This window comes from Hordeum vulgare, chromosome 4H (genome assembly GCF_904849725.1).
Source record: "Hordeum vulgare subsp. vulgare chromosome 4H, MorexV3_pseudomolecules_assembly, whole genome shotgun sequence".
NCBI classification, from domain to species: Eukaryota; Viridiplantae; Streptophyta; class Magnoliopsida; order Poales; family Poaceae; genus Hordeum; species Hordeum vulgare.
The window spans coordinates 311181746-311195882 of NC_058521.1; positions in this window are offsets into that span (position 1 = coordinate 311181746).

Sequence of the window (14137 nt, forward strand, 5' to 3'; positions counted from 1 at the left end):
CCCAAACCTAGTCCCTTGTTGGCAAGTTAATAGATTCTGTCAGCTACTCGACAAGCGTTTTTGCGGGTTAACTTACCCATGACCTTTTCCTCTGTTTCTATGGATACCGTCTTTAAGGCCGACTGGCTCTCGACCAAAATTGACGACACCTTCCTCGAGCAGTGCGTAAAGACAGGGAACCTTGACCCGAAGCAAGTCGTTGGATGGCGATCTGGACTAGGCGACGAAATTCCCAACCCGGCCGAAGGGGAAATAGTTGTTTTTGCTGACCACCTCGAACGAGGGTTTAAGCCGCGAGGGTCAAAGTTACTCAGAGATGCTATGTTGTTCATGAACGTCTGCCTCCAAGACCTGGGCCGCAACTCGATCAGCAACATGTGCCAATTCCAGGTATTCTGTGAAGCTTACCTACGAATGGAACCGTCGATCACTTTGTTTTGGTACTTCTTCCACCTGAATCGCTAGACCGAGTTCTCCAATGGCCCTAGCTTAGAACTTGGAGGGGTTAACGTTCAACGATGCAAGGACAGTCCATTCCTATCACTCGCCATGCCCAACCACCCCAAAGGCTGGGCCGAGTCTTGGTTTTATTGCCGGGACACTTCTCCTCCAGCTGAGAACAAACTCCTAGTAACGATCTTTAACAAACAATGGTCTTAACAAACAATGGTCTTACTAGAAGGAGCGTCTGCCCGCAAACTTCAAACTTCCTGACTAGCTCACCGAAGAAGATGAATCGGATTTCATTCCAGTGCATTCCAAGTAACGATCTTTAACAAACAATGGTCTTACTGGAGTTGATCTGATCCACTGCTGGGTGGAATGGCGCATCCTTCCCTTGAGTCGCTCAGACGGCTTGATGTGCGAGTTTGATGGTACTTTGAACCATCCTCAATGCTACTTCCACACAACACTCACAGAGGAAGACATTGTGAGCATCATCAAGATGCAAACCGGCGAGCCTTTGGCCAAGTGTAGCAAAATAGGGCTTAAGCCATTTTGCAAGATTAACCCGGCTCCTAAGGTAAATAATTTGACCTGCCCTTGGTTCACTCTTTCCGACTTGCCCGGATTCTGACTTGCATAATGACAATTCCAGCTCAGAAGGGCGACCGATACTGATCATGAAGGCCGAAGAAGCTTGGCCTGAAGCAAAACAAACCACCTCCGAAAAAGAAGTCCAAGGGCAAAAACCAAGCCGCTATCACCGAATCGTCTGATGTGAACAAATCCCAAGTCGGCGAAGCGTCTTCAAAGGGAAAGTTTTATCCTCTTTGTCTTGACGCCCTTTTGCTCTAATTTGTGCTTATATCTCTGCATTTTCGTGTATAGAATGATGATAACGAAAGGCAGGATGACGCCGTAGAGGTAATTTCCATTTCTTCTGACTCAACTTCTCCTTCGCCTAAGCCGGCCAGGCGAGTTTGTAGGAAAGTTCCCATGTCTCACCCGAACACATGTCTGGACCCTAATTTCCTCTTGAAGAACGCGCAACACTTCACTTCAGGAAACTCGAAGCCACTCAGGGGATTTGATGTCCGGGTTACCAGCAAAAACCCATACCAACAAACGGCGAAATGAGGTACACTCTATCAATTTCTACCTTCTTTTTCTTTTCGATCACACTTGTAACTCGCTCATATTTTGAGATATTACTCTTGTAGACTTCTCGCCCTTCATCGGGCGACTTAGTGATGTCGGACCTTCCGCCAATGATTTGCGTACAAGCGTAAGTCCTTATAATACTTATGTCTTTCCTGATGATAATGATGCTTTCTTTAAACATGACCCTCTTTTTCTTAGAGCGTATGGAAAGAAGAGGAAAACAGGCGGCTCAACTTCCACTCCTTCTGCTCCAGAGCTTAAAGAAAACCCAGCACCGGCTCATGTTGACCTGGCAAAAGATGTACCTGATGACCGAATTGACCTTCCAAGTTCTCCCAAGGAAGGCATGGAAACAACCAACCCGCCAAGTCCGTTGAAGGCGGCTGAAGATCCTGATGCTGTGGTCATTACTGGTACTGGCTTCTCTAAGCCGGCTTCGGCAATCTTATCGAAGCATGTATCAACATCATCCCATCCTTCCACCAGACATGAGATCTCCAAGGCCAAACTTCCTTAGTATGAAAGAATTGAGTTTGATGAACTCTGCTCCGGCTTCGCAAATCGCCTGGAAAGAATTTCTGAAATGGAGAAGAACCTGCTCCATATGATGAAGAATAAACATGAGGTACGCCTTAATGCATACCCTCCTCATTAGCCCCCAAGGGTCGGGTCATCTTATTGAAAGATGAGCCGGGTCTTGCGTTAGAAAATCTTCCGACCTGTAACCCCCAAGGGTCGGGTCATCTTTTGAAAGATGAGCCGGGTCTTGACTTAGAAAAAATCTTCGACCTGTAACCCCCAAGGGCCGGGTCATCTTTTGAAAGATGAGTCAGGTCTTGATGTAGAAATAATCTTCGACCTATAACCCCCAAGGGTCGGGTCATCTTTTGAAAGATGAGCCGGGTCTCAATTCAGAAAAAATCTTCGACCTATAACCTCCTAGGGCCGGGTCATCTTTTGAAACATGAGCTGGGTCTTGATGTAGAAAAATCTTTGACCTGTAAACACCAAGGTTAGGGTCATCTTTTGAAAGATGCGTCGGGTCTTGATGTAGAAAAAATATTCGACCTGTAACCCCCAAGGGCCGGGTCATGTTTTGAAAGATGAGCCGGGTCTTGCTCGTGGTATAATTTTGTTTTAAAAAATATATATACATTATCCCCCAAGTGTCAGGGATGTTGCTTCAACAATTCTGAGACTTGTCCCTCAATAGTATGTTGACAGGAATCTATGGCCCAAGCCGAGTTGACATTGGGTGACTTAAAGAAAAGTTTAGCCGACCAGCAAGACACGCGGTCTCAAGCAGAATAAAAATAACAGGCGATCTTAGCTGATATGGAAAAGCTGAAAGCCGCCAACAAGAAATCTCAAACTGATCAAGCAACCGCGCTAAAGCGAGCTGAAACGGCTGAAACAAAACTGGGAGCCGTGCAACAAGAGCTGGCCGGTTTAAAGAAACATATTTCCAGCATGACACAGGCCACCTTTGGTAAGAAGGAATTCCTGGTTTCGTATCTCTGAAAGAAAAAATTAGTGTGAAAAAAAGTACTAACAATCATTGTCTTTCTCACGTAGGCCCGAGAGCAGCCAACCTTCAGGACGACTGCATCTTGAAGTTAAAGGCAATTTACACACTGTCTGAGCAGTTGTATACTGGGAGCATGCTGACCATGAAGGCAGTGATGGCGACCAAGGAACCAATCACATCAATCAAAAAGATGATTGGCTGCTTATCCACCCTTTCACCTCAGATAGGTGAGCTAACCCGATCAGCCGCCCGGAAGGCGGCGCTGACTACCTTCAGTCGGTGTTTGGCGTATGCTCCAGAACTGAAGCCTGAAGAGGTAGCAGCAGGCTTCCCACAGCTCAAGGATGATGAATCAGAGTTTACTCAAGATGATTATCATCGCGTCGTCAAGGAATCACGCTCAGCGGCGACTCAGCTAGCAGCAAGCTTGGATTTATCAAAGTACCAAGCCGCTTATGATGACAAGAACAAGAAAGTAAACCCGCCTGCATTTGTGACAACCAGCTTAACTCCTCATCGTCCCAAGAACCCTTTTGATTTGGAGTCGGATCTTTCAGCATTTTTGAACGATGAAGATGAATTTGCCGCTCTATCCAAGTGTAATTTGGTACTGGGTGATTTACAACTTGAAGTCGGCCAGAGCTTGAGGCAAGTTGACCCGGAGGCACTAGCAGAATAGACCTTACTGATTTGGCCATCTGAGCCATGCAATAGGTCATTGTAGAAAACAATCCTTTGCTTATGTCTGTTGTGGAACTCTTCTGTGACCTTTGAAAAAACCTTGTTCCGCCCTTGGGATGCCATGATGCTTGACCCGCCATGTCAGTAAAGATTCGATCACCAACATGATTGGCTATTAAAAGCATATATCAAACCATGTCAATGAGTAATGGATGATGATAAATAATAACCGACTCAAGGTGTCTTGGCGAATTGTATGAAGAAACCCGGCTCAATGAGACACGGCGAGTCTCATAAATTTATGAAACCTTGTGGCAGTGCCAGGAAGGTGATAGTAAGAATTTCGTTGGCTCATTCAAGTCGCGACAGGATAGGACGAGTTAGAAAAACTCAAGTGCTACCCAAAGGATACTTTTTGTATAAAAAAGCTCAAGTATTTAGACCGGCTGATCAGGCTCGAGTCAAGCTTCGGTGAAGAAGGTTCAATGAACCAATGGTTTCTCTATTTTCCATGTGGGGCGCTAGCCGGTACCATGCATGTTTTAACCAAGGTGAGTTCAGGGTCCAAATAGTGGATTGACTTGCCAAGAGCTCATGGGTCCATATGGCGATTTGGCCAACACATAGTCCAATATAACCATTTGTAGTGCGGTTATTTTTCGCTAGCCAAATGGGTAGCTAGGCTGATGTCAGTGACAGGAAGCCCCCAAGTGACCTATGATTAGGGGAAAGACCGGTCATAGGATTGTAGAAGCGTATACGCTCTTACCACAAAACTACTTAGGAGCTGATAGCCCCCAAGTAAGCCGGCCTAATCCTCAGAATCATATAAGGCGCCCATGTTCGAATCGTGCGCTTGTATTGACTTGATCCTCTTTGGCTTATCGATACCCAGTGTTGTAATAAGTGTAGCATGGCGACTTATGCTCTCTGGTATTGATAGCGTCCATGCTTGGGCGACTTTTTGAAGGACAATAAAGATCCATGCTTTCAAGAAGATGAAGTGGCAGGAAAACCCAAAATTCGTGGGTATCGACTATATTGCTTTATATAAACAAAGGACTTACAATTTACAAAGATGGGAGAGAAAGGGAAAAGGGGAGCCAATATCTCAAGGGTAGTAAGGACGTAGATGGGCTATGTTCCAGGGGCGAGTTGACTCGGCCTCCGTGGTTGGCCGATCAGGCCGAAGATCCACCAAATAGTATGACCCGTTGCGAAGATTTTTGCTGACGACAAACGGTCCTTCCCATGGCGGTGACAACTTATGCATGCCAGTGCGATCTTGTATCAACCGGAGCACTAAGTCGCCCTTCTGAAAAGCTCAGCTCTTGACCCGGCGGCTATGATAACGCCGCAAGTCTTGCTAATAGATAGCCGATCGGGAGGCAGCCAAATCGCGTGCTTCCTCCAAAGCATCCAAAGAATCTTGACGTGCCAACTCATTATCCTGCTCCACATAAGCAGCGACTCGGGGCGAGTCATGCCTAATATCACTGGGAAGAAGGGCTTCTACTCCGTACACCAAGAAGAAAGGAGGAAAACCCGTAGAACGATTCGGGGTGGTTCGAATGCTCCATAATACCGAAGGCAACTCCTCAACCTAACACCCTGGGGTGCGTTCCAGGGGAAACGTAAGTCGGGGTTTGATTTCCCGCAGCACTTCCTGATTCGCCCATTCTGCCTGCCCATTAGATTGTGGAGGAGCAACCACAGACACATCCAGCCGGATATGCTCCCGGTTGCAAAACTCCTGCATCGCCCCTTGTGATAAGTTGGTACCGTTATCAGTGATAATGTTGTGTGGGTATCCAAACCGGAATATCAACTTTTTCAAGAATTTTACGGCCGCTTCCGCGTCACAGCTGCTAACAGGCTCTGCTTCAACCCACTTGGTGAATTTATCGACCGCCACCAGCAGATGAGTCTTTTTAATGGATGATATCTTAAAGGGACCAACCATATCTAACCCCCTGACCGCAAGAGGACAAGTGATGGGGATCATCCTTAATTCTTGAGCTGGCACATGAACTTATCGTCCAAAACGTTGACAGCCATCACATCGACGAACTATCTCTTCTGCATCCGCATGAGCCGTCAACCAAAAGAACCCATGTCGGAACGCCTTGGAAACCAGGGAACGTGACCCAGCGTGATGCCCGCAATCTCCTGCATGGATTTCGTTGAGAATGATGCACCCTTCATCAGAAGAAACGTATCTTTAAAATACCCGAGAAGTACTTCGTTTGTATAACTCACCGTTGATGACGACCATGGATTTGCTCCGACGAACCATTTGACGGGCCAACACCTCATCTGAAGGTAACTCGCCTCCCGTGAGGTATGCCACGTGAGGAAGAACCCAATCCAGCGTAACATGTAGCGCCGCCACAAACCGAGACTCAGGATCTGGTATCGCAATTCCTCTTCTGAAGGCAACCTTACAGAAGGATTATGCAGAATATCCAAAAAGACATTAGGAGGGACCGGCTTATGTTGCGAGCCGAGACGCGAGAGGGCATCAGCTGCTTCGTTGAATCGCCGGTCGATATGATCGACTTGATAACCATGGAAATGACCCGCCAAATCATACACAGCCCTTCTGTAAGCCGCCATCAGGGGGTCCCGGGAATCCCATGTACCTGAAACTTGTTGTGCCACCAGATCAGAATCGCCCAAGCACCTGACGTGTGTGAGGTTCATCTCCTTGGCGAGTTGCAAACCATGAAGCAGGGCTTCATACTCCGCAGCGTTGTTGGTACATGGGAACATGAGTCGGAGAACATAACAGAACTTGTCTCCCTGGCGTGAAATCAACACCACGCCAGCCCCCGAGCCCTCCAATTTTCTAGACCCGTCAAAGTAGATGGTCCAGTACGTGAGATCAGCCCTGTCTTCGGGAATCTGTAACTCGGTCCAATCATTGATGAAGTCGAGCAATGCCTGGGACTTGATAGTCGTGCGAGGTGTATACCGCACGTGGTGTGGCCCAAGCTTAATTGCCCACATGGCGATTCGTCCCATTGCTTCTCGGTTCTGGATGATATCCCCAAGAGGAGCGCAGCTAACCACCGTGATCGGATGTTCTTGGAAATAATGTTTTAGCTTCCAACTCGCCATAAACACCCCATAAACCAACTTCTCTCAATGTGGATAACGTTGTTTGGAGAGGGTTAGAACCTCGCTGATAAAATACACCGGGGCGTTGTACCGAGTATTCCTTTCCTTCTTCCTTCCGTTCAATAACCACTGTCACTCTCACCGCCTTGGTATTCGCCGCGATGTACAAAAGCATAGGCTCCTTTTCGGTCGGGGCGGCCAGAACCGGCGGGTTAACCAGTAGCTGCTTCAGGGCTTCAAAAGCTTCGTTGGCCTCGTCTGTCCAAACTAACTGATCAGCTTTCTTAAGCAACTGATAGAGGGGAATGGCTTTCTCCCCCAGGCGACTTATAAAGCGACTCAAGGCCGCAATACGGCCCGCCATGCATTGGACTTGATTAATATTCGTTGATTTCCCAAGCGAGGTGATTGCTTCGATTTTGTCCGGGTTGGCCTCAATGTCGCGTTCTGACACCAGAAAACCCAAAAGATTTCCTGCAGGAACACCAAAGACACATTTGGTAGGATTAAGCTTCATTTGATACACACGAAGATTGTCAAAGGTTTCCTTGAGATCCTCCAAGAGCGTCTCCTTCTTACGAGATTTAACCACGATGTCATCAACGTAAGCATGGACGTTGCGTCCGATTTGGTCGCGGAGACAATTTTGGATACAACGCTGGTAAGTCGCCCCAGCGCTCTTGAGCCCAAACGGCATGGATACATTGAAAAAAGCCCCAAACGGGGTTATGAAGGCCGTATTCTCCTGATCTTCCACAGCCATCTTGATCTGGTGATATCCGGAGTAGGCATCCAAGAAACACAAACGCTCGCATCCCGCAACCGAGTCAATGATTTGATCAATGCGGGGAAGGGCGAAAGGATCCTTTGGGCAAGCTGTGTTGAGGTCGGTGTAGTCGATGCACATGCAAAAAGTGTCGTTCTTCTTGAGCACCAGGACCGGGTTAGCCAACCATTTAGGGTGGAAGACCTCAACGATGAATCTGGCGGCCAAAAGACGGGCGACTTCTTCTCCGATCGCCTTGCATCGCTCCACATTAAATCTGCGAAGATATTGCTGAATCGGCTTTGCTTCAGGGTCAACATTAAGATGGTGCTCAGCGAATTCTCTCGGTACACCATGCATGTCAGAAGGTTTCCATGCGAAGATGTCACGATTCTCACGGATGAATTCGATGAGCGCGCTTTCTATTTGGGATCCAGACCCGCCACGATAGTGAACTACTTGGACGAGTCGCCAGGAGTGAAGTCCACCATCTTAGTGTCGTCCGTTGGCTTAAACTTGAGGAGCGGCTCAGCATCAGTTGTTGGCTTCTTGAGAGGCGACATATCCGCTGGGTCAACATTGGCTTGGTGATACTTGAGCTCTTCCACAGAGCAAGCGATTTCTGCATAACTCGCATCTCCTTCCTCACACTCCTTTGCTATCCTCCTGTCACCATCGACCGTGATGGGTCCCTTAGGGCCAGGCATCTTGAGTTTAAGGTAGAAATAGCAGGGGCGAGCCATGAACCGAGCGTAAGCCGGCCGCCCGAACAATGCATGATAAGGGCTCTTCAGCTTGACCACCTCGACTATAAGTGACTCGCTCCTATAATTGGATGTTGTACCAAAAGCCACGTTAAGTTTGACTCGCCCAATTGGGTATGCCGACTTACTCGGAACGATACCATGGAAAACTGTGGTCGACGACATTAGGTCCTTCTCCAAGAGGTTCATCCTTCGAAAGGTGTCGAAATATAATATGTTGATGTTGCTGCCACCATCCATAAGAACCTTTGAAAGGGTATATCCCCCGACTTGGGGGGCCACGACCAATGCCAAGTCACCGGGGTTGTCGATTCTGGGCGGGTGGTCCTCCCTACTCCAAGAGATAGTTTGCTCAGACCAATGGAGGTACCTGGGGAGCGCCGGCTCGGAAACGCTATACGTCATGTGCTTCACCTTCTTGTCTCGCTTACAAGCACTGGTGGTGAATACATGGTATTGTCCGCTGTTTAATTGCTTGGGATTGCTGCGGAATCCGCCATTATGATCTTGCCCCAGGGGAGCCCCTGCGGGGGTGGCTGCTGAAACACTCCGGGTGGGTTATACCGCTGCTGGTTATGCATAGGATATTGGCCACTGCTTGGTTGCGAGCCGCCCTGGGGTCCTGGTTCGGGTAACTTGAGTGCCTCCGCCCGAAATTCCTGCATCACGTAGTAGTCTTCCTAAGAGTGGGTCGCCGGTCCTTCTGCCGTGGCGTGATGCCGGAAGGGGCCCTTAAGTATTTCACTATAATTGCGCGGCTTCTTGGCACTGTAACCCCTCTTCTTCTGGCTCTGGTTGCAATTGTTAGCGTTGGTATTGGCGACGAAGTCCGTGGGTCCTTCCTGTTGCCTTCTCATGCCATTTCCACCATGATTATGGTGGGCGCGTCCTTGAAACTCGGAGTGATTCTTGGATGACTCGACTTTCCTTGGCGGGTTGGCCTTGCTGCCGTCCTCTCCTCGATCTTTGGTATCGTCCGCTTCGGTGTACCGAGTGAGGGTATCCATAAATTCGCCCATATCCTCGACCTTGCGCTTGAGTCGCCCCAGCTTCTGTACCAGGGGCTCGTAGTGGCAGTTTTGCTCTAGAATCAGCAAGGCCTGGGCCGCCGTGATGCCGTCCGACGAGTGGATGATTTCTGCAACCCGTCGCGTCCAATGATGAGACGACTCGTCAGGCCGCTGAATGCAATGCTGTAAGTCGACGATCGTCATTGGGCGTTTGCAAGTTCCCCGAAAGTTTTTGATGAAACGCTCCTTCAGTTCATCCCAAGTCTGGATGGAGTTGGGTGGCAGGTTTTTCAACCAAGTGTGCGCCGTTCCTTCGAGCATCATTGTCAAGTACCTCGCACAGACCGCTTCACTCACGTCGAGCATGTCCATCGCGAGTTCATAACTCTCAACCAACGACGCCGGCTTAAGATCCGGGGTGTAGTTGGGCACCTTCTGTGGTGCTTTGAAGTCCTTCGGCATTCGCTCGTTGTGCAGGGCAAGGGCCAAACACGGCACCCCGATGTGCCTGCCGCCTCCGCTGAGTGACGTTGGGTGGGTTTGGATGTGGCCTTGATAATCCTGGCCCGTCGCACAAAGGTGTTGCTGGCGGGAGGGTCCCGATGGTCGGGCGGGTTACCTTGAGGTAGGTGCCGCGGTCCGCTGGTTACGGCGGGTGGATCCTCCGGCCGGCTTCTGGTGCAGCTTGCCTAGGGGGTGGAGTGCAGCCGGTCGAGGCTGTGTGAGAATTGCGCGTTCTGGACCACCGCCGTTTTCAACATCAAAATGGCATTTCTTGCTTCTATTTCAGCCGGGGTGTTTCCATAAATTGGAAGGGACTTCAAGTGGCGAGTCGCTGCGAGCACGTTGTCCATGGGGTTGGAAAAGTGGCCCTAAGGCGTCTAGAAAAGGTAAACGCGATCATCCGCTGGCTGAGGCGGTGCGTTTGGTGGTTGAGTCGGCCCTCCCCCTAGAACGGTTCCCGTCCCGGGGGTATGCGGAGTGTCGAAAAGGCGGGTAGGGTTCAGATCATGGGGTAAACGCCCCTAGTGCCTCCTTTGATGGACAGCGTCGGACGCGCGCTGCTGTCTTTCAAGTCGCCATTTATCGGTGTTTAAGCGGGCCATCTCCACGGTGATCTGAGCTTGCTGGCTCGCAATCCTAGCAGCTTCTGTCTCTGCATCTCGCTGGGCCTTCGCCATCTCATCTGGCAGCTTTGCCAACTTGGCATTGATCGCTCCCTAGTTTTCTGCCGTCATGGGGGTTGCCACGAGACTCGTTATCTCCGTCGACAGGTCCACTAGGACCATAGTTGGACTTTTGGATGGGCCACGAGCCTCGTTGTTGCCTGCAGGGTTTTGCTGGACTGTGTTGCCCCGGCCATGTATATGGCGATCTGACGACGGGTCCGGTCGAGGACTTCGGGATCCATCGCCAGCGACAGATCTCCGAGGCGGCCTTCATGCAGGGACTGGATCGAATCTGTGTCGCCCATGGATGACTCGTCATTAGAGTTGACCGGTGTGGCCTCCCGAGTCGCCGACCGCTCTGGCTCATCAGATCCCTACGTGAAGCCGACGAAAACTGGGCGCGTCAGGCTTTGTGGCGCAACGGGACGGACATACCTGGCCGGCTCGACGGTGTCGGTGAAGATGTCCGGCTGAGGCATGGGTACTCAGACCATGCCGATGAAGATGTTGACCTTGCCGAAGGGGACCTTGTAGCCGGATTCGATCGACTCGGCCTCGGGTCCCCACAACGAGTTGTCGATGTAGTACTTTCCGTGACTCCTCTGGGTCATGAGCCCAGCCGCGTAGCTCCCTGACCCTGGTAGAGCTCCCTTCGAGAACTCAACTCCATCGTGCGTAGGCCCCATGGTGGACGCCAACTGTCGTGGTTTTATCACGGGAGATGTCCTAGTGAAAGGACTTAATGATGGGCCATCGCACCTTGGTGGCGACTCAAAGGGGTTGAGCGGAAGCGGGACTCAGAATTACCCAGGTTCGGCCCATCGTGAGGAGGTAAAAGCCTACGTCCTGCTTTGTGTTGTATTGATGATGTTCGATGACAAGCACCACAAGAAATATGCTCATACATGACGTTTTCTAAGACGTCGTTGATGAGTTCGTCATAAATCTGTGACCATTTCATCCGAGATCGTCGTAAATCGTTTGAGAGGATCAAATCTACATATAAATTACGACGATGGGATTCAAAAACGTCGTAACCGCATAAGATGAGATCGTCATAACTTTTACGATGATTGTAAAAATGTCGTAACATGTTGTAACTATGTTGACATGTCACTCGTGGGTCCATTCTATCCCACCTGATCCTATTTTGTGAAGCAACCTACTATTCTGTCATTCCAAAAATTCTCGAAAAATTCTCATAAATACTTTGGACCATATATTTCTCAAATATGTGAAAACCCTCACTTCCATAGTTCAAAAATAATTCAAAAATATTCATTTTCCTATTCTGTTCAGAATAGCACTTTGTGAAGGAAGTGCTACTTCTATTTCTTTGATTACCCTCATATTGTTTGAGCACTCTTTCCTATCCAAATCATTGCCTCATGAAAACTTTCGTAATGATTTTCCTAGTAAATCTTTCTCAGCAAATTTCAAAAGTTTGTGTTCAGCTAACAGCTTTGTGAATGAACTACTAGATAGGAATATCTTGATGAGTTGAATTTTTTCCACATCATCTATGTGCCCAAAACATAGCTCTCCATAAAAGTTTAGCCACATCTAACAATACATGTGAGCTCATCATCCAATCTTTGTTTTTGGTAATATTTTCATTTTGTGAAGCAACTATGTTTTATATTGCTTTATAGTTGATGAAAATTTACCGCGGGATGACACTGACCATATAACCTCACTCCACCAAATTTTAGCTCATTTAATTCAGCCAGTTTCTCTCAATATTTTTCGGAATATTCTATTCAGTAGAGAGCATTGTGAAGGAAGTATAATTTTTGTTTATCAAAATTTTATGAAATTTTTACAGTACCTTAATGTGCCCAAATTATCGTCCTCCTCCAAATTTAAGCTAAATACAATCATCTATGTGAGGCCAGTTTCAATTACCATTTTCTGTCCAGGTTGGCACATTGTGAAGGAAGTGTCACTTTGGCATGTCCAAATGGTATAGTTTTTATACAGTGCCTTCATATGCCCAAATTAACATCATACACCAAATTTCGGCTCAATCGATTCATTCATTTGATCCTAGCTTCAACATCCATATTTCTGCACAATGTGTTACTTTGCAAAGCAAGTGCCACCTAGATTCATCCATTTGAGATAAAAATTTCCCAAGAGAGTCACCTTAGTAGATGATCATCCTCAGCCAAAATTTAGGCCCACTATCTATGTGAATTACCCGGACCGCTAATCAAACACTTGGATGCTAATTCATGTTTGTGCTTAGTTCAATCTCCTCGTGAGATTCTTCTATTGTATTATTCTTGCTAACACCTATCAAGGGATTGTCCAACCCATGATACATGCCTATTCCACCTAGAACGTGTGGCAATGCAACGGTCAGGCGGTGACCATGCGACTCGCATGCAAGTTCACGCGCTCTGGAGTTGGGGCCCTCGACCACCATCCAAACCTAGACGTCAGGGTACCACACCATGTATTTCTGATTAAATAGATACTTATATACCTATAAATAATTTTTGGGAAAAATAAAGAGCAAACTGTAATGCAGCTGCAGTTCAAATTTAACCCGCTTCCATATGAATCGACATAAATTTGGCTTTTTCACAAGAGGTGGATAAAATCTTTTAACACCCAACCATTTTGTCAACTGTACATTAAATATGGACTAGTATTTTATAAAAATGATTTGATACAATTTTCAAACAAATATATGGTAGATCCTTCACAAAAAAACTCATTTTGGTCACTTGAAAAATGAAAAATGAAATTTTCATACAAGGAAAATGAAAACTTCCTTAATCAACATTGTTTGCCATTCCAATATGCAACCTTGTGCATAATATTATATCATTTCAACAAACTATGTCATGAATGTGGCCATAAGATTGATCATTTGGCTTGAAAACCATGAATCTTCACACATGATAGCCCATTTCTAAGAAAACTTATTTAAAATAATTCTTGTATTACTAGTTTATTATTTTTCCTGGTAACTTTGTCACATATAATGACACAATGCAATGGTTTTCCATTTTTTTAAATTTGTTTTGAATTTTTCATGGTCATTTCAAAACGCGGTCAAAACTGCGGGTATGACCGTTCATACCTAGTGGTTGAATCTTGGAAATGTTTTGACGTTTCTATGATTAAATAGATACTTGTGTACCTAGAAATTGTTTTTAGGAAAAATATAGAGCAAACTATAATGTAGCTGCAGTTCAACTTTGACCTGCTTTCAACTAATTCACCGAAAATTTGTCTTTTTCACGAGAGGTCGATAAAAGCGTTTAACACCCAACCATTTGGTCAACTGTAAATTAAATATGTCCTAGTACGTTAGAAAAATGATTTGGTCCAATTTTGCTACAAATATATGGTAGGTCATTCACAAAAAACTCATTTTGGGCACTTGAAAAATGAAAAATGAATTTTTCATACAAGGAAAATGAAAACTTCCTTAATCAACATTGTTTGCCATTCCAATATGCACCCTTGTGCATAATATTAGA